The sequence below is a fragment of the Microtus oregoni genome, unplaced genomic scaffold (assembly GCF_018167655.1).
Source record: "Microtus oregoni isolate MIOR12 unplaced genomic scaffold, Mior012 000019F_ref0000042, whole genome shotgun sequence".
NCBI classification, from domain to species: Eukaryota; Metazoa; Chordata; class Mammalia; order Rodentia; family Cricetidae; genus Microtus; species Microtus oregoni.
The window spans coordinates 15,341,803-15,361,681 of record NW_024543078.1 but is presented as its reverse complement, the minus strand read 5'-3'; positions in this window follow the sequence as shown (position 1 = coordinate 15,361,681).

The following is a 19,879-nucleotide window of genomic DNA, read 5'->3' as shown; positions in this document are numbered from 1 at the left end:
TCTTCTCCCAGTCAGTGGGTTGCCTTTTTGTCTTAGTGACCTTTTTAAATATATAGTTTGATTTAATCTGTCAGTTTTTATAATTCAATATCTCTTACCAGTCAAAAAATTATAAAGTACAAGATCCAGATTCTCTTTGCTTTACCCATCCTCACATAGCTTTTTTTCCCTTTTACATTACCTTACTCCTTTTGCGTGGGGGGGGTGATTTATTATTTTAAAATTACAAATTTCCTTTTAATGATTGTCTACACCTTTTCGTCTTTTCTCTCCCAAACTCCTGTACATTTTTAAACACACTGTAACCCATTTAAAGCTTTTTTTATGTCTGAATCTGTCTTTACTATAGCCATAACCTTTCTCTAACTACATGGGCCTTTAAATTTCTTTAAAGTTGTATGGTTAGGACTTCTGCTTCTGTTTTGGCAGCTGGCACTGCCCAACTTGGTTCTGAGAGCCAAGCTTCATGCTGGAGGTACTAGAGAGAGCCATATTTACCACTATAATTCTGAGGAGATTTTGGGTCCATGCTGTCACTGAGTAATGTGCCACCAACACCAAAAACCACATTTTAGTGTTTGTTAGGAGGGCCTCTTAAAGGAGCTGCAACTCTACTACTAGCAAACAAAGTCTACCCAGGAAAAAGTGGTTGCCAAGGAGCTGGGTTGACTCTGGGGTGTTTTTTAATTTTTTTTCTTTTTTTTAAAGGTTTCTTGGGATTTATTTGGATCTACCTTGCAGAACAATTGGGAGCCATTTGTTGGAGGAGATTTTCAGTGTCCCAGCAGCCATTCTCACATAACTCTGGAGAGGCTAAATATTGATTATAAATATTCAGCTAGTATCTCATGCTTGTTACTAGCTACCTCTTTTTTTTTTTTTGTTTTTGTTTTTGTTTTTGTTCTTCGAGATAGGGTTTCTCTGTGGCTTTGGAGCCTATCCTGGAACTGGCTTTGTAGACAAGGCTGGTCTCGAACTCACAGAGATCTGCTTGCCTCTGTGTCCCGAGTGTAGGGATTACAGGAGTGCGCCACCATCACCCGGCTTACTAGCTACCTCTTGTGACTTAAATTAGCCCATTTTTTTAAACTATATTTTTCCATATTATATTACCTCTTTCATTTTGCCACTCCAGTTTGTCTCCATGTCTCACTGGTAACTCCTCTGATTTCACCTGTCTCCTTCCCAGTACCTTTAGTCTAATTTCCTGCTTAACCTTATCATGTCCAGCTACTGGCCAGTCAGCTTCTTTATTAAATCAATCACAGTGTAACTTATACAGTGTACAGAAGGACTAGTTCACAGCACTCACTCTTCCTTCAGGCACTTGATTTCTTACTGTATGAAATAATTATATTTTAAAATGGAAAATTTGCCTGTGTATAATTTGCTATACCATTTCCTAGAGAAAGATTAAGGGAAACACTGATGTTATGACAGTTTTGAGAAATAAAATTAAATTCTTTATAGAAAGTAAAGACTAGGAAGTTAGGGAATGTTTTGATCCAAATTTTTAATTGTAAACTATTTCAAATGACAGAGTAGACTTAATTCAAATAAGTACTAAATTCAAATAAGAGTTCACCTGAATTAGAAGTGTGTTCCTTCAGGACCAAGTCTGCAGCTGAAGTAGATCTCATAAGTCAACTTTATAATCAAGATAGTAATAAACCATTCTTCCTAGGAAAGGGCAGTACCAACTTGTTTCAAATCAATCATGCATAGCAAGATTTTTACAACAGAATAATTGTCAGAAGTACATAAGGAAATTGAATGTACATACATTTTAGGATCATGGGCAGAATTTATTCAATAGTATTATAACATATTTTAAAAACAGTCCATCATCTGTTCTGTAGAGTTCAGTATAGAAAAAGGGATACGTGACATAGGAATGTAGAAATCACTCATGGTTGCTTCCTGCTAATGTGGGGGTGAAGACTGGAATGCAATGAAAACCTGGGAGGAGCAATCTGTTTTATTTGTTGTCCATGTAGGCAGTGATTGCATCAGTCTATGTTGAGAGAATATCAGGAGAGCGGGACACAGAGTACCAGTGAGATGACTAAGCAATCTGTAATAATTTAAATATTAGAATTTCTTTTGTAACAAATATATATTTGATGTGGGATGTACTGTATATATGCTTCTTTTATTAGTTGATGTAGAAAACTAAAGTCAGACAGAAAATCCAAACAGAGAAAGAGAGAGAGAGAAGGCAGAGTCAAAGAGATGCAATGTGGGTGCAGAAGGAGAAAGACACCCATAGGAATTTTACTAGAAGGCCATAGCATCATGGTGATACTCAGATTAATAGAAATTGGTTAATTTAAGATGTAAGAACTTACTAGAAATATGCCTAAACTATTGGCCAAGCAGTGTTGTAATTAATATAGTTTCTGTGTGATTATTCAGTTCTGGGTGACCAGGAAATGAATGAGCAGCCTCTATTTACATATATTAATAAAAAAATGAAGTTATGAAATTTTAAATAGGAAACTATTTCTCTTAGGTGTATATTTGAACTTTTTAAGTGTATGGTTTTAGCAGATGAGAGAAGAATATTCCAGGTCAGGGAGAGAGGGAAAGAAAAGTGATGGAGATCAAATAATACATTGCCTCCATTGTAAAGAAAGAAAATAAGGGTGGAGGAAAAAAGAGCAAGTTAATAAAAGGACACTGATAGATTTTATGCTTGAGCTGAGAATTGTTTTTCAACATCTAATATGGTTTGACCTATCTATTCCATATAGATCCATTAATATTTGAATTTCTTTATTTAGTTAAGCAGAAAAAAATGCATTGCCCTATTTCCAACCTTGTGAAGTTCCCCACCATCCTGAAGCATCTGGCCTGATAGAAAAGGTATAATGACCTTTAAAAGACACTGTTTAGTACAAATTTGGTGGCAGCTGAGGCAGCATACTCCGGAAGGCAGCATATGCTCTGAATAAGAAGAGTCCAATACCTGATTCTGTCTCTCCTATAGTCAGAATCTAAGGGTTATGGAAACAAGGTGTGGAAAAGGAAGTAGTTCCTTTCACTGTCACCCCTAATAACCCTGTAGGAATTTTTTTTCTTTCTGTTCCTGCAAGCCTAAATTCTGGTGGCCTAGGAGTATGGGTTCCAGAAAGGGAAATACTCCAGTCAGAAGCCACAGCAATCTCTCCATTGAAATGGAAACTCAGACTTCCCCCTGGCCACTTTGGCCTCCTGATGCCCTAGAGCAAACAGGCTAAAAAAACAAGTAACAAGGTTAGGTGGGGTGATTGATCCAGATTACAGTGGAGAAACTGAGATGCTTTTTCACACTGGAGCTAAGAAAGAGGATGTCTGGAATTCAAGAGATCCCTTAGGTTAACCATTGTTGTGCTATCTCCTCCTTTGAAGTCAATGGGAAGCTACAACCACCCAATCCATGGAGAATAACAAATGGCAAAGCCAGGAATGAAGGTAGGTGTCACTTCCCACTCTGCTGATATAGTTTCAGCAGCTGAGCTACAGTCTAGGGAATATCCGGCTCAGCTAATCTACCTTGAGGCTTAGCACAAAATAGAGTTGGTTTTGTCCCTTCCAAGGACAGTCACAGTGGTCACACAGAGAAATCCTGTCTTAAAAAACTAAAAAAAAGAAAGAAAAGAAAAAAGGAAGAAAGAAAATATCAGTGTTTAATCACATTTGAGATACTAAAAGAATGACCCTCAATTACCATGTATTCAAAATTTATAATTTGCTTGAGACTGTACAAGGGATCATTATGCATGTTAAATGTTGTAATGGTCTGTCTTGTGCCTTTAAGAGACAAACCCTACCCATTCCCTCCCCCCTCCACTGCTGAGGCAGACTGATCTTCCTTCCTGCTTGCAGCTTGAGTCCCTCCCTTTCCATCTCTCTCCCAAAGAGGCAGCTTCTGCCTGTCTCCCTTCTCCCCACTTCTCTCCTTCCCTTCTCTCTGTTTCTCTCTCTCTCCCTCTCTCTTTCTCTACCTCTCTCTGATCTTTCCACTCTACCTCTCTCTACCCTTTCTCTTCCCTTCTGTAACCCACTAATAAATATCCAATCCCACTCTGCATGGTGTGCCTATCCATCTCAGTCTCTCACCCACCATGCAGCTCTGTACCTAGAACCCACTGTCCCTCAGGGCCCTGCTGCCTGCCACCACTCAGGGACCTCTGGCATGGTCTCATGGCCCACATCCCACTGCTGTCACTTGGGGAACTATAGCATTTTATTTAAGTTATAAGATTGGTACCATGACTCAGGAGGCTCCCCCACCCCTCTTCTGGGGTTGGAATCCAGAACAGGATGTTTTCCCATACCAACCATATGTTCCATCTACCTGAACGCTGACTTCTACATAGTTTATCAGCTTCAGTGGTGAGTTTTCCCCTTCTAGCGCCCAACCACAGCTTTTAAAGCTACAGTTGAACCCTTTACTGCTTTCCATAGCTAAAAACATGACCAGACAACCCAGGTTCAGTCCTTCTGCTAGCACTGCACATGCTGTGTGGTGCATTTGACTGGGGGCCCAGGGTCCCTCAAATTTTCTTTCTCCTTTTTTCATTTCTTTTTCTGGCATGCCCTGTGCTAAACAGCAAAAGAAAAATATGACGTTCAGTGACCACGGAAGACCCTGAGGAGTAACTCTAGGTGCCAACCAAGTAAATTCTCTATTGTTTTTAAATCATTAATTCAAGTAAAAGTTTATCCTTCTCAAAGATTTCTGAGGTAGTTTGACAGCTGAGAGGTTTTGTCAGTTTAAAAGGACAGCCTCAGCAAGCAAATTTCAACAACTACAAGTCATCAAATCTCTCCCACACTGCCTTCCATAGTCTTAAAATTACTTTTCAAAATCATCTGTCACAGTCATTCTGACATGAATATGCTCCTGTTTATATAATGCATATGTTTAAAACTTATGTTTTCACAAGCCCAAAGAATTCTTTTGAGTTCCACCAAGCTGAATTAAAGGATCCACCTTAGAAAGGTCCGATATATTCTCAATTCCCTGGTCCTAATTTTTTTTTCCCTAAACTTAACTTTGTCATCTGTTTTGGCAATATCTTAAAGGTGTAAAAGACAACAGACATTTCCATCCCATAAACACTGGACAGGAGCAAAGAGATCAGCTATGCCAGGATGTGATCAGCACCCAGCTTTTTCAGGTAACCTCCCAAGATGGCACCCAAAATAAGTAGGAAGTAGTCTTGAGAATTTGCTACCCCAATTCCTTTAACCTGTTGTGCCTAACCTCCTACCTTTTTATTATAAAAAAGGGATGGGAATGTAGTGGTCTTTCCTGTCCCTATAAAGACGAGCCCCACCCACTCTCTCCCATTCACCACTGAGGCAGGCTGATCTTCCTTCCTGCTTCAGCTTGAGTCCCTTCCTTTCTGTCTCTCCCAAAGAGGCAGCATCTTCCTCTCTCCTTTCTTCCCACTTCTCCCCTTCCCACCCTCTCTGTTTCTCTCTCTCTACCTCATGGCCTGCTGCCTGCCACCATTTGGGGGCCTGCAGCATGGTCTCATAGCCCCGCTGCCCACTGCTGCCACTTGAGGACCTGCAGTGTTTCTGCCGCTGGCCCCTTGGGGACCTGTAGTGTTTTATTTTTACCATTACAGATGTAAATATGATTCTTTTATAGTTTTCATTTGGAAATTTAAAAAGAAATAATTGTATGTCAAGTTGGCAAGGGATGGATTTGTGATGCCTGTTCTTGGTTGTCAACTTGGCTACATTTGGAATTAACTAAAATGCAATTGGCTGGGTATACCTGTGAGGGAATTTTTTTAAAAATTAAATTGTTTGAAGTGGGAAGACCTACTTCTAATCCCGATCTTTGAGGTAAGAACATCCACTTTTAATTTGATCTCATCTTCTGCTGGCAGCCTAGGTAAAGGGCATAGAAAAAGGAAACACTTTCTCCTTGCCTCCTTGTTCTTGCTAGCAAATGCAAATTCTCTGGCATTAGAGACTACTTCTTTGGGATTCCAGGGTATACTAAAGACTAGCTGAGATATCCAACCTTGTGTAACAATGACCATGTCAGAAGAGCAGCATGTGGTAATTGAAGTTCAAGGTGTCAGCCTACCAGGAAAAAAACTGCTAATGGTTCAATCTTGGACAGTCAAGGCATCTAGACTACAGATCCTCCAGTGGAAGAGTCTTTTGTTTCTGCTGTGCATTTACATGTTTGCTGCTGCAATCTTTCTCTGGTATCTCACATGGTGTGAATGGATATGGGGAGACCCACACACTTCCTGTAATATAGTGTATTTATCTCATAGAGACATACTGATCTATTGGACAATTTTATCTGTGGTTCAGCATAAAGGTGATTCTTCCCTATGCTGTACTGTCTAATTGATAATAATAACAATAACAATAATAATGTTAGATTATACAGAGTTTTGATAAATAAAAATAAATACAAAAAAATGCTACAAAGCCAGAGCATGTTAGTTTTACCTAAGGAGTGGCAAAAATTGTAGCTCAAGTAAATGATTAAGAAAAACCATTGGGTCCCAGTAGGCCAGCTAGTTTAAACTCCTTTAACCTTAATGTTGGCAGATGTATTCACAGGTTTCAGCGTATACCACAGTTGAAACAAAGCTTTGGAAATAACAAAGTTAGAATAAGATGCTTTTGTTAAATAGCTTTGAGGGGAAAAACCCAAGAAGACAATCTGAAGTTTTAGAAAGGCAGATAGTTAAATGTGGAATGTATTAACGTCAGGGAACAAGAGAAAAGCAGCCCAGTTATCATTGACTCATGTACCTTTCTTGCTAGGATTGGTTGATGACCAAGGGTGATGAATAATTTTCTATAACTATTTTGCCCTCAATCTCCTGATACAGAAAAGAAAAACTGTTATGAGTAGGTATGTACCCTCAAGAATGAAAGTATAAATAACAATCTTTTTCATATATAAAAGTTTAGATTTGTGATTCCTTTAAGATTTCTTATAAAATTATCTCTAAAAAGAAGTAATAAAATAATTGGTCCTTTCTTTGTTACTGAAAAATGCAGCCTTCCCGTAAAAGACCTGACAAGAATAACTTATTTGTCCACATAGTAAATCTATAGCAAGTTGCTTGGGGATGAACATATGTGGGTTCTTGGGATAATTTTTCATCTGTAATACACAAAATGTATAATCATGTGAGGGATATGAAAAACATGCTGCTTCTTTTACTTGTAATCATTAATTAGAAAAACAGAATGTAACCACTTTGTAATTTTTATATTGCCTGAAAGATTTTGTTGGGGTATATAAGCTGTAAGGGAAAATCAGGTTAGAGTTAGAAAGAGTTAAAATACATTAGAAGGAAAAGATCAAGTGATGTGGGAGTGATTTCTTATTAATAAAGAAACTGCCTAGACCCATTTGATAGGCCAACCCTTAGGTAGGCGGAGTAAACAGAACGGAATGCTGGGAGAAAGAAGCTGAGTCAGGGAGTCGCCATGGTTCTCCCACTCCAGACAGACATAGGTTAAGATCATTCCTGGTAAGCCAGCTCGTGGGCTACACAGATTAATAGAAATGGGTTAGATCAATATGTAAAAGCTAGCCAATAAGAAACTGAAACTAATGGGTCAGGCAGTGTTTAAAAGAATACAGTTTCTGTGTAATTATTTCGGTTAAAGCTAGCCGGGTGGCGGGACACAGCCTGCCGCTCCATACTACAACAATCAAGAATGAGGGACTTAAAAGGAATTAGAAAAGAAACATCAATAGGAAAGATAGAGTTAAAAAGAAAACATCAAAAATGATAGAAGGAAAAGAGAATATAAAGATGAATAAAGAAAAGGTTTGAAGGAAACCATCAAGAGAGTGTGTGAGTGTCTTTTTTCCTAACCCCCTCAGATAGAAAAGTCTAGTATAGGCCAAAGCTGTGGATTCCTTTTGAGCCCTCTGCTCTCTAGAGGCTGGTCCTCAGGCAGCAACCCTTAAAGACTGAACAACTACTCAATTCTTAGACTTTCTGTTGGTAGACAGCCATTGTTGAATTAGCTGAACCACAGCCTATAAGCAATTATAATAAATCCCATAGAAATATAGAGACTATATATATACATACATATATATATATATATATAACACACACACACACACACAAACACACACATATATTTGAGCACATATGTGTGAGTACACTCCGTAAGTTCTGTTTCTCTAGAGAACCCTCACTAATATTCAACCTTCTATCATAGGCTCCTGAAGGATGTGCTTAACAAAGAAAAGTATTTACAGTATGTTTTACTTAATATAACAAAATATTGCAAGGGTTTCAATTGTACTTATAAATAAATTGGCTTTTTAGTTTTAATATATTTTATATTTCTATGTTTGACTGAAATTATATATAAAATATATTAAGTTTATCTCTTCTCAATATTACGAACAGTGTCTTGTTTATGACAAGACACATTTATCCTTTTGAAGGGTATATGTTTTGAACTGTAGTCTGATTATGTAACCCAGGTTAGCACCAAGCTTAAAGCAACCCTCCTGCCTCATTGTCTCAATTTCTGTGTTTCCCAAGGTGTGACCATATCTTGTTGGCATTTTTCTTACACAGGTGTCAAGATTCTTTCTCTGTTTCTGACATCTAAGAATTTGACAGTTGTTGAAAATTGCTAAAGGTCTCTTTAAGATTCATATATTAAGGTCCAAGCTTCATTAATCTCAATGTTCATTTCTTTTGTAGATTTTGGAATATGAGTAAATTCTTTTGGAAAGTCTTGGTTCTCTTTACCTCTTTCACTGGAATGCCAATGAAGGTTGGTTCTCCCATTTGAAATGCTCTAAATTAAAAACAGTGCTGTAGATATAGATAAATGATACAGCGGTATATGGTGTTTAAGGCTGTAGGTTCAATTCCTGGCATAACTCACAACCCTAAAAGAGAAAAAAGGAAAAATAAAGAAAGAATGAGGAATGAAAAAGAGAAAGAGAGATATGAAATTCATAGCATTTTATAACTCAACCTTTAGTTGAGATATGTCCACTTAAAATGTATCCTCTTAATGGTATCTTGTATCTTTGATATTCTGTTCTTTAAATTTTTATTTCTCTGGTTGGATCATTTTTAAATGACTTGTTCTCAAGATTGCCACTTCTTCCTATTGATAAAGTCTGGTGTTCAAGATGTCTAGAAGATTTTTTTCTATGAGATTTTTGGGTTCTCATTTCTGTGTATTTTTTCTTTTTTACTAACCTTATCTTCTACATTTTTTTATAATAACCTTTTAAATATTTGGATAAATACACCATTCACTGCTTCCCTTTCCTCCTTCTAAAACTTTATAAGTAGCCCCATGTTTATCTTCCTCATATTTATGACCTCATTGCCATATATGCAACATTCTCTGTCTGAACAATGTATATGATCTCAGGGATGATCACTTTACATTGGATAGTTATTTGGGTGACTATTCCCTGGGGAAGGCTGTAGTAGGGTATTATTTTACAGTGTGTTACTTTTGTTTATGCTCTGGAATATTTGTTCAATGATGTAAAGTTATGTTGCTTTTGTTTATGTTGTATTTAATTAACTCTATAAAGCTGTATTTCTTTGCCCATCTGAAATACCTGGTGATCTAATAAAGACCTGAATGGCCAATAGTGAGGAAGGAGAAAGGATAGGTGAGACTGGCAGGCAGAGAGAATAAATAGAAGCATAAATTTAAGGAAGGAAGAACAAGAGAACAAGAAGAGGAGGACATTAGCAGTTAGCTACCCAGCCACTCAACCAGCCATGGAGTAAGTGTGAAAGTAAGGTATACAGAAATAGAGAAAAATATAAGCCCATAGATAAAAGATAGACAGGATAACTTAAGAAAAGTTGGCAATTAACATGAAAAACTAAGGGTGGGCATTTTAAAATAAGCCTCCATATGTGATTTATTTGGGAACTGCTTGGTGTCCGCCCCCCAAAAGCGAGAAAAGATTAAAGAGAAAAGTAGAAAAAATAATAAACAACATTTTGGCATTTCATTGTGAGGCCAGCGTATAGGAAAATACAATAACCATTTTGTGGTCTTCATGGGGCTAAAGTAAAAGAAAATACAAAAACAAAAGATCATTTCTCTGGTTCTCAGCAATCCAAAGTACCCTGTAGCGCATTGTCTGAACTGAGGTCCTATGTGCTTTCCAATCTGATGTGGGATTCCCCTCTGTAGCCTGTGAATACCACAGGTTAATAAAGAAGCTGCTTTGAGCCTATTGCAGTGCAGAGTGGCGTTAGATAGGAGTCCAAAGCAGATAGAGGAACACAGAGTAGGTAGAGTGAAAGAGACATCAGGAGACAAATGCCAGATGCCAGGCAGAACCTGTGTAGGAGGTCACAACCACATGTCAATACACAGATTAATAGAAATGAATTAATTTAAGATACAAGAGCTACCTAGAAATATGCTAGAGTCATTGGCCATGCAGTGTTGCAATTAATATAGTTTTAGTGGGATTATTTTGGGTCTGGGCAGAAAAGAACAAGCAGTCTCCACTAACAAAATTGCACCCAAACTTCTGGCACTGATGCCTGCCACCCAATTTTGGTCTAGGTGCTTGCATATCCACTTGGGATTGGGAGGAAAGTAGCTGAATCAATAACCATGGATCAACATTCCTCACCTGTGCAGGCATCGAGAGTCTGCTGGGAGTGCATAGGTAGGAGAGCATGGCAGATAACCACTGCCATACACAGAAATATTTCCAGGCCATGCAGTGTACTGAATGTCAGATTAAGCTTTTACTCAGATAAAAATGATTTATGTGCCTGTGCTCCTTCCCAGAGTTAAAGGGGTTATGATAGAAGCTGATGATAAAGTTACAACTGCCATGTTTGAAGGTGGAGAAAGAAGGAAATAGCATTCAGCACCTCTGCAACCAAGATGCTTACCATTTTAAACTGCTACTGGTCAGAAAATAATTACATATCTAATACAAAGGCAGATTCAGACAAAAATAAACCTCTGAACAGGTCACAGTATTTCTAAAAAAAAAAAAATGTACTTAGGCTTAGGAGACAGAAGAAAAAAATAAGAGTTATAAAAAGAAGTAAATCATTTAAAAAACAAAACAAAGTTTTTAAAGAGACAGAGTAATACAGTAATATAGTAAAGGAGTGAAAATTCAATAATAAGCCACATAAAGATAGAATATACACAGAGAGTCTGGATTGTATATATTTTTATATTTCCTTTGAAGTGTTTGACTGTGAATGAGGTAAGTACAGAGAAACATTTCATTGTAGGGCAGCTTAGCTAAATCAAATATATATATATATATATATATATATATATATATATATATATATATTTAAAATTACCTTGACTTCAAAATTTGAGTCTAAGGATAAGTTGCTTTGGAAAAAAAAGTTCTGCTTTTGTTTCCACAGAAGATGAGAATCTATGGATTCCTTCCAGGCTAATGTGGCTTGATGGACCAAGACCACCTGAAAGGTCACTGTGAACACCTAAAAATATTTTACCCAACAAAAAGCAGAAAGCAGTTTGGAAAAAACTATGCCCAGATTCCTAAATATTGTTTACAAATGTCTGTTTACATTTAAAGGGGGATATGCTATGGAGATAAATACTTTGTATTGGTGTGTATCTTGGTTTGTTGATAGAAATTTAAGGTCAAATTTTTTATCTGTCTATTTCGGCTCTTGATTAAAAAACATTGTATTTGTGTAGCTCATTTTAAAATGTAATGTATAATTAAGGAATTCAGGGTAAGAGACATCTTTAATAGTCAAGTTTGTAGTCATATTATTTAGGGTTTTTAGATGTACAGAGATATATTTCAGATGTATAGTTATTCTTAAAACTTTTTAAAGAGTACAGAATATGGCATCTAAAATGTTTTAACAACTTAGGACCTTTCATGACAATGAGACACATCTGTTCTCAGCAGCACCAATGTACTTCAAGAGGATCATGGGCATTGAAGAGGCTTCTTATGGAGTTTTTCAGTAATTTGGGCAAGAAGCTTTTCTTGCCTGAACTGCTTGATATTATATTGTATGAACTGAACATGCAGAACCTACAGAGAAATGATTGCAGAACTTGCCTAAAGATGAGATGATCCTTCAGAGTTCCTGCTTCATAAAAGAGTCTGCCAGACATTCTGAAGGACACAAAAGAAAGTGTTTGCCAAACTGCATATAAAGGGAGAACTATCTTTGAAATTTCCTGCTTCATGGACAAGTCTGCTATGGGCCTGTAGGGTGAAAATGGATTTCCCCAATGATATAGAAGAACTTTGGGTGACTGTCCAGGCTGTGAGGTATCTCTGTCAATTCTAGAGTTTTGGAAGTTGCTTGCAACACACTTCCTGTTCACTTAAGAATATTATATCTTTCTGGAGTCTTTAATGCTATTGAAGAATAGATAGTTATAGTTATAGTTTTCCTTAGTCATGATAAAAGATAAAATAGATATAAATACTGTAACTAAAATTCTTGCTTGATAACAATTTTGTTGTATGTAGTTTTACTATGTATAAATTGAAAACTTTCTTTTATTTAGAGAGAAAGGGGAAGGTAATGTGAGATTCCTCTTTGTATGTAGTGAATACTATTGGTTAAAAAATAAGCTGCTTTGGGCCTATTGAAGCAAAGAGTAGGGCAAGGCTGAAGATCCAAGCAAACAAAGGAAGAGAGAGTAGACAAAGTGAAAGAGACACCATGTAGTTGTCACAGAAGACAGATGCCAGATGCCGGACAGAAACTTACCAGTAGGACACAACCACTTGGCAACACACAGATTAATAGAAATGGATTTCTTTAAGATGTAAGAGCTAGCTAGGAATACAATAGAGTCATTGGCCGAGCAGTGTTGCAATTAATATAGTTTCAGTGTGATTATTTCTCGTCTGGGCAACCAGAAAACAAACAAGAGGCCTTTGCCAACACTTTTTCATGTTTTTGTGCCCAATGATGTCATTATTTAGATTTATTTAGGCAGCCATATTGATGAGAATTCATGGTTATACCCTTCCTAAAATTTCAACAGGATGAAGTCACACATCAGACTCCCTATTCATCTGTCTCTTACAATATTCTTGCCTACTCTTCTGCAATGATCACTGAGATGTAGGTGAGGAATCATGTTGTAGATGGACCAGATAAGATTGGATACCTCATGATTCTTGTTCTATGCATTTTAGTCAGTGTACTTTTCTCTAATGATCTCTCTCCATCTGTTTCAAAGAGAAGATTCTTTGACGAGTGTTTAGAAGTATACTTAATTGCAGATGTAAGGGTAAATGTTTAGAATATAATTTGGAATTATTCTGCCTTAATAACGTTACAGTTGGAGCATTTCCTCCAAGACCATGATTTCACAAGTCCCAAAAAGTTGGCTAGTGCTAAGCATGATTTCTCTAATGGTGAATGAAGGGTTAGTCAGTGTAGAAGACTGTTGGTAACCTCTGAGTTGATGACTATGCTAATCACTATTGCATCTTTAGTCATTTTAGTGACTCATAGGTATCATTCTAGGGAGAATTATTGGTTACTGCCTTATGTTGGAAGCTTGATTTGTTCCTGACTATCTAACTGTATGTGGTATCAGTATCATTCTCTTATTTGTGGCACACTTTTATATTCTATATCATTTTAGTCAATGGATGTTATGATCAGTCATAATATTTTTGTTTCCCTGAATTCTATGCAACATTCTTTTAAGTATGTCTAAAACAGCACCAGAAACATACTTATTCTTCTGTCTTAAACAGTTTTCAACTAATGTCCTTTGCTAATTATTCGTGCTAATTAATAAGCATATAAACCCTAATATTAGGGGCCATTCTTGACTTGCCGTGTAGTTGATGAATATCTTAAATATCACCATAGAACCTTTATCCAACAACTAATGGAAGCAGAGGCAGAGAGCCACATCGGAACACTGGATTAAGCTCCAAAAGTCCAGTTGAAGAGTGGAAGGGATGAGAATATGAGCAAAGAAGTCAAGATTAGAAAGTTTCACCCACTGAAACAGTTTATGTGAGCTAACATGATTTCACCAACTCCAGCCAGACTGGGAAGAAACAAGCCTAAGACCAAACTAGTCCCTCTGAATGTGGTTGACATTTGAGCTACTGGGGCAGACTGATGGGCCACTGGCAATGGCATCAGGATTTATACCTACTGCATGTACTGAATTTTGAGAAACCTATTCTGTTTGGATGTATACCTTGCTCAGTCTAGATATAGTAGGGAGGGCCTTGGGCCTTTCCCAAAGCCATATGCCTTATCCTTTCTGAGGATTGGGTGAGGGTGGGATGGGACGTGTGTGGAGGGAATGGGAGGAGAGGAGGGAGTAGGAACATAGATTGATATTTTTAAAAATCTAATGAATATAAAAAAAAACCCTAACATTAAATAACATCTAGAAACAGTGGAAGGTTTTTCTTCTTTACTGTTTCTTGTTACTTTAACAACAGAAGTAGTGTCCTCTATTTAGGCTTTACCAGTATACTCCCCATACTTTCAAGAAAATAATTTGCAATCACATTTCCATTTCTCATACTCAGTAAGGTCTGAACATTCTACTTCCTATTAATTCATGTACATAGAAATCCTAATTTGTGTAAGAACTTACTTCTTAGACTTTTTTTAAAAGCCATCATCAAAAATTTGCCAATGTTTTTATATGAACTTGGTGCATTTTAGTCCACTACTCCCCAAACCTTGTTCTAAGCTCAGTCTGCTACATCTTTTGAAAGAAAGCTCACAATCAGAGCCATGAATGATGGTAGATATGTAGGAAACTAGAAGTGGGAGCCTACATGTGACAGATCAGGAAAGACTATTGAGGTCCTGAATATATACCAGCCTTGAAACACAGATCCTCTGTAATCCCCAATATTTTAGGCCTTTGACAGTTTAGAGTACACACTGTTCTGACTGAGGGAAATGTTTCTGATCAGGGGATGTGAACTTGAACCCGCAACAGAATGTGCTGCTGAAAGGATTTATAATTCTTGTCTTCGGCAGTCTATCTTCTATTGGCAACATCTGAAACAATTCCGAGATCTGGGTGTACTACAAAAAACATAATTTTGTTATAAACAGGAGTAAGGTACAGAGCAAATCCTTCTAGAAATTATTGGAATCTTCAGAGTGAAACTACTGATGAATCCTCTGTTATTATCCTTTCCATACACTTCAGGACAGGTTGAGGAAACAGAATAAACAAAGTCGGCACAAGGAACAAAAAATAGGTCTTAGCAAATAAACTTCAAAAGAAAAAAGAATCTTAAATAAATATTTTATGACAGTAGATTTTATAATAAAAAGAACAATAACAACGTATGTATATCAGAAATATTAAAACTATTTCAAGATGTTTAATTTTGTTTTTAGTGAGAAACACATTAATATTTATTCTCTTCCTTTGTTTGCATTGTTTCTTGTAGGTGTTCCTCTGGATGGAACATGATCCTGGAATGAGTTGTACATGTGGGAAAAATGAAGTTTGCTGTTATGCTTAGTAAAATAATAAATAATATAGGTTGTTCAGGCATACTGTATATTAATCACTGTTAAATCAAATTAAATTATTCAAGTAGAATTTTTCATATTCAAAATTAAAATGTAGTTTCTATAACCTATGAAGTATTTCACAAAAGAATATTCTTATTGTGTACCCTTTCATTGTTTTTGAAAGACATTATAGAAGAAAAATAAGTTGTTGAAGAAAAGAAAGTAATTAACCAATAAATTACCCATACTGGCACTTATATACTGACAAGTACAACTCACTCAATGAGGAAAGCAATTTGCTTTTGTGCAAACTAGATAGACATTAACAATCCCAACTGATTACAGATTCAAATATACTTCCAAATGACTTCATGAGAAGGCAATGTTAGCATCCCTCCAAACAAGTCATTTCCTATAGGCAGCTGCAGTCACTTCTTCAGGAGTGTCTGCCTTCCAGCTTTCCTCTGTAACCTGAGCCTGAAACAAAAAAACAAGACCAATGTTAGTATTTGTTATTTGCCTTCCCCTGGAAGAACTGGAACTTTTTATGCGGTGAACATTTGTTCTTTACAGTGTACCTGTAAGAAGCGTTTATACTGCAAGCATCTTACTGCTAAGCAGATGGATGTGCAGTGGGGAGTTTTGTACTCAAGTCAAAGTGGAGTGACCTGAAGTTATTATGTGAGTGTGTGTATGTGTGTGTGTGTGTGTGTGTGTGTGTGTGTCCCTCCCTGTGGTCGTTGGCCCTTAGATTTTGGAAAAGTACATCTCCTTCAAATCTGGGCGAGGTTTCTCTTTTTGGTGGAGAGACAGATTCTTTTACTATGAGAGCTGTGAGGCTGTGAGGTAGCAGTCCCTTCCCCAAGGTACTACTCAGGCAAGGGAATTCCAGTCACTTCTGGTGATGAACTCAGTATTGTCATCTGATCCATTCTCACTTAAGAGTTGCTCCATTCTCTTCACCATCATGACACTTTCCTCTTTCTCTACCTAGTACTACTTTGGAACTTTTCTTTAAAAAGTTGTTCCTACAGGACTCCCATCAGCCTGGAGATCTATGCAGCTTTCCAGGACAGCCAGGGAAACCTTTTCATATTGAACCACTTCTAATTTGGGCCTACTGTTGTGGAAATGGGGGAGGGGTATCATCTGCTGGATTTTCAGCATACTTGTATATAAGAAAATGCTAAGATTTAGAAAAAAGTACAAAACCAAATGCTATCCTAAAGGTTCATATTCATAATTAAATAATCACAAGTCAATGCCTTCAAAAGGTAACACTTACCTAGGATAAAAGCCCGGTGAAACCCCATTACTATACTATTTAAGCTTGAGGCTAATTTGATAAACAATGACAAAAACACAGAGCAGGAATAGTTTAAGGTTAGGAATCCTAGTAGCTGCCCAGAGAAGGAAGATAGGAAGGAAGTTAAGTTGTTTCAATTAAACCTGTTTGGAGGTGAACAGCAGGAAGGTGGGCAGTCATACAAGTTGGGGAGGAACATTCTAGGTAAGGAAGACTAGAGTATGAGCTGGGGCTAGGGGTGACAATTCAGATCACAGCCAGGATCAGAAAGAGAGAGAAAAGGAAAAATTGTGCCTTTGATTCTGAAAGGTAGAGAGACAGACCCAGAGGAACCTTGGGTAGTTTGTAGGACTTCCTGGTTTAGGATTTTAATCTGCATGCTGAGACAATGGGGATGTTCTATCAGAAACTCACCAAGGCCAGCTGGCCTGGGTCTGAAAAAGCCTGGGATAAAACCGGACTCGCTGAACATAGCAGACAATGAGGACTACTGAGAACTCAAGAACAATGGCAATGGGTTTTTGATCCTACTGCAATTGCTGGCTTTCTGGGAGCCTAGGCAGTTTGGATGCTCACCTTACTAGACCTGGAAGGAGGTGGGTGGTCCTTGGACTTCCCACAGGGCAGGGAACCCTGATTTCTCTTTGGGCTGATGAGGGAGGGGGACTTGATTAGGGGAGGGGGAGGGAAATGGGAGGCGGTGGCGGGGAAGAGACAGAAATCCTTACTAAATTAATAAATAAATTAATTAATAAAAAAAGAATAAGATGGCCATCTGGATGACAATGAAGCACACTCATACTAATCTGTAGACTCCTGCAGGAATCCTGGTCATGCTTTGCATCGCTTGATTTCACCATCAGGCTGACCATTTCTCTTTATGAAGAGGATATTCCCATTGGATATCTTCTTTTACTGATTCTTCTTCTTACCTTTACATAAGTGAACTGCTGAAGTTCCTGGGTAAGAGCTCAGTTTCTATTTTAGATACTTCAACATTAAATGGATGATTAGAAATTCATGATTGTGGCAATTTGTAATACTATATATCCATAGTCAAAATTATTATGGGCTGTCTCTATTCTCCCTAATCATTAAGGATATTGATATCTGGTAAATGAATTTCATATTTCATACTTTTGTATACTTGGATTTATGATTTTCAAATATTCTGTCATCTTAAGAAGCTCAGGTAACTGCTTGCATATTGGAACATACTGTTTGGAGAAATCTGAGTCTGTGTTCGTGAATGATGACTTTTCATCCTGGGCTCAAAATGAACTGTCCCTCAACTTCTTGGAGCTGTTTTTGACACCAGTAACTTCCTGTCAAGTTTTTCCAGTTTCCCCCCAAAACATGATGCATCTTTGGCAAAGCATTTCCTGCATTTGACTTCCAGTATTTGGTTGTCTCTTATTCCTGCTGCATTTTTATGGGTTATAGAACAGAGGACTCTGTGTGTGTGTGTGTGTGTGTGTGTGTGTGTGTGTGTGTGTGTGCGTGTGCGCGCGCGCATAGGTGTCTCTTTTGTCACTGTATTTTCAAAATATAGAATGATAAATAACCTAAATTATACAGGTTCAGAATCATCTTTCAACATGGAAGACATGCTATAGATTTTATAGTGGGAGAGAGCAGAAAAGATCTTGCCTTAAAAAAATGAAAACAATGAAAGATTCATTATTATTCACTTTTTCATGAAGTTGTTGTAAATAAGAGATTAAATATATATTTACAGTCATTTCTGTAAATTCCAAAAAATTAGAAATGTACACAAACAAGAAAAATAAAGGCATTTTGCCTTAAATTGATAGGCAGCTTCTGTTTGTCTCTCTCTCTATGTTGTGGAATGTTATTTAACTAGCAAAGATTTGTCACATTTGTTTTTGCCGCATTTGTTTAATAATGTAAGATGTGTTGCTTTGCCTATCTAAGGCACCTAATTGGTCTAATAAAAAGTTGAATGGCCAGTAGCTAGACAGAGGAAGGATAGGAGAGTCTGGTGGATAGAGAGAATAGGTAGGATTAGGAATCTAGGCTCCAGAGAAGAGACAGGAGAGAGAACAAGGGAGAGAGGCAGATGCTCGGGGCCAGGCAGCCAAGCAGATGCCGGACAGAAAGACGGACAGAAAGACACAGAGTGGCACATACATAATAAAAGGTAAAAAGCCCTGAGGCAACTGCAGATGAATAGAAACAGGTTAATTAAATTATTAGAACTAGTAGATAAGTATAAGCTAAGGTTGAACATTCATAACTAATAGTAAGTCTCTATGTCATGATTATTGAGCTGGTTGGTGGCCCAAAAGAAAATTTTTTCTGTCTCTCTGTTTATCTCTCTCTTCTCTCTCTCTCTCTCTCTCATATGTGTGTGTGTGTGTGTGTGTGTGTGTGTTTGTATTTCTCTGTTTCGTGTGGTAACCTTTACCTGAGCAGAGAAGTCACTGGCAAGTTATAGAAACCTAGAGAGTATATATATTTTGAAAATACAGTGACATCTAGCTATCTCCTAGACCTGGTCATCGCTTGTTTTTGTTCTTGTTTTTTCTGACATCTATAACAACTCAGCACATGGAATTGATGTGTTTTCTTGAATTCTGCAAGCTGATCTAGGAAATTAATCAAATCTGAGGAAGTTATGAAAACCCCGATTTATAGTTATTTGGACAGAAGTGTTGGTCACAATATGGGGATGTTTACAGTTGGGGCAGTATTATGGAAATAAAGCATTATGTGTAGACTGAGCACTATTTCAAATTTGTTAGTGCCAAGTGGCAGAACTAAGTTGAATTAGAAAACATATAATTAGTGTCAAAAGTATTTGTTAACTTCATTAGAGGGGATGAAGTCTGTCTTTATATTTTGATCTTTGATTTTTTCTATTTCCTTTTCTCCACACATTGTACAGTAGCTCTGGAAGCTCCAAACACGATCACTGCTTTTCTAACATAGCAGAAACCAGACCGAATTTCTAAAGCTCCTTAGCCTTCCAGGTTCTCCTTTACTTTCACCAGAGGAGACCTAGTAAATGACATTTGAAAAATTAACTTGCAAGAGAGTCATAATTTTACCCCAG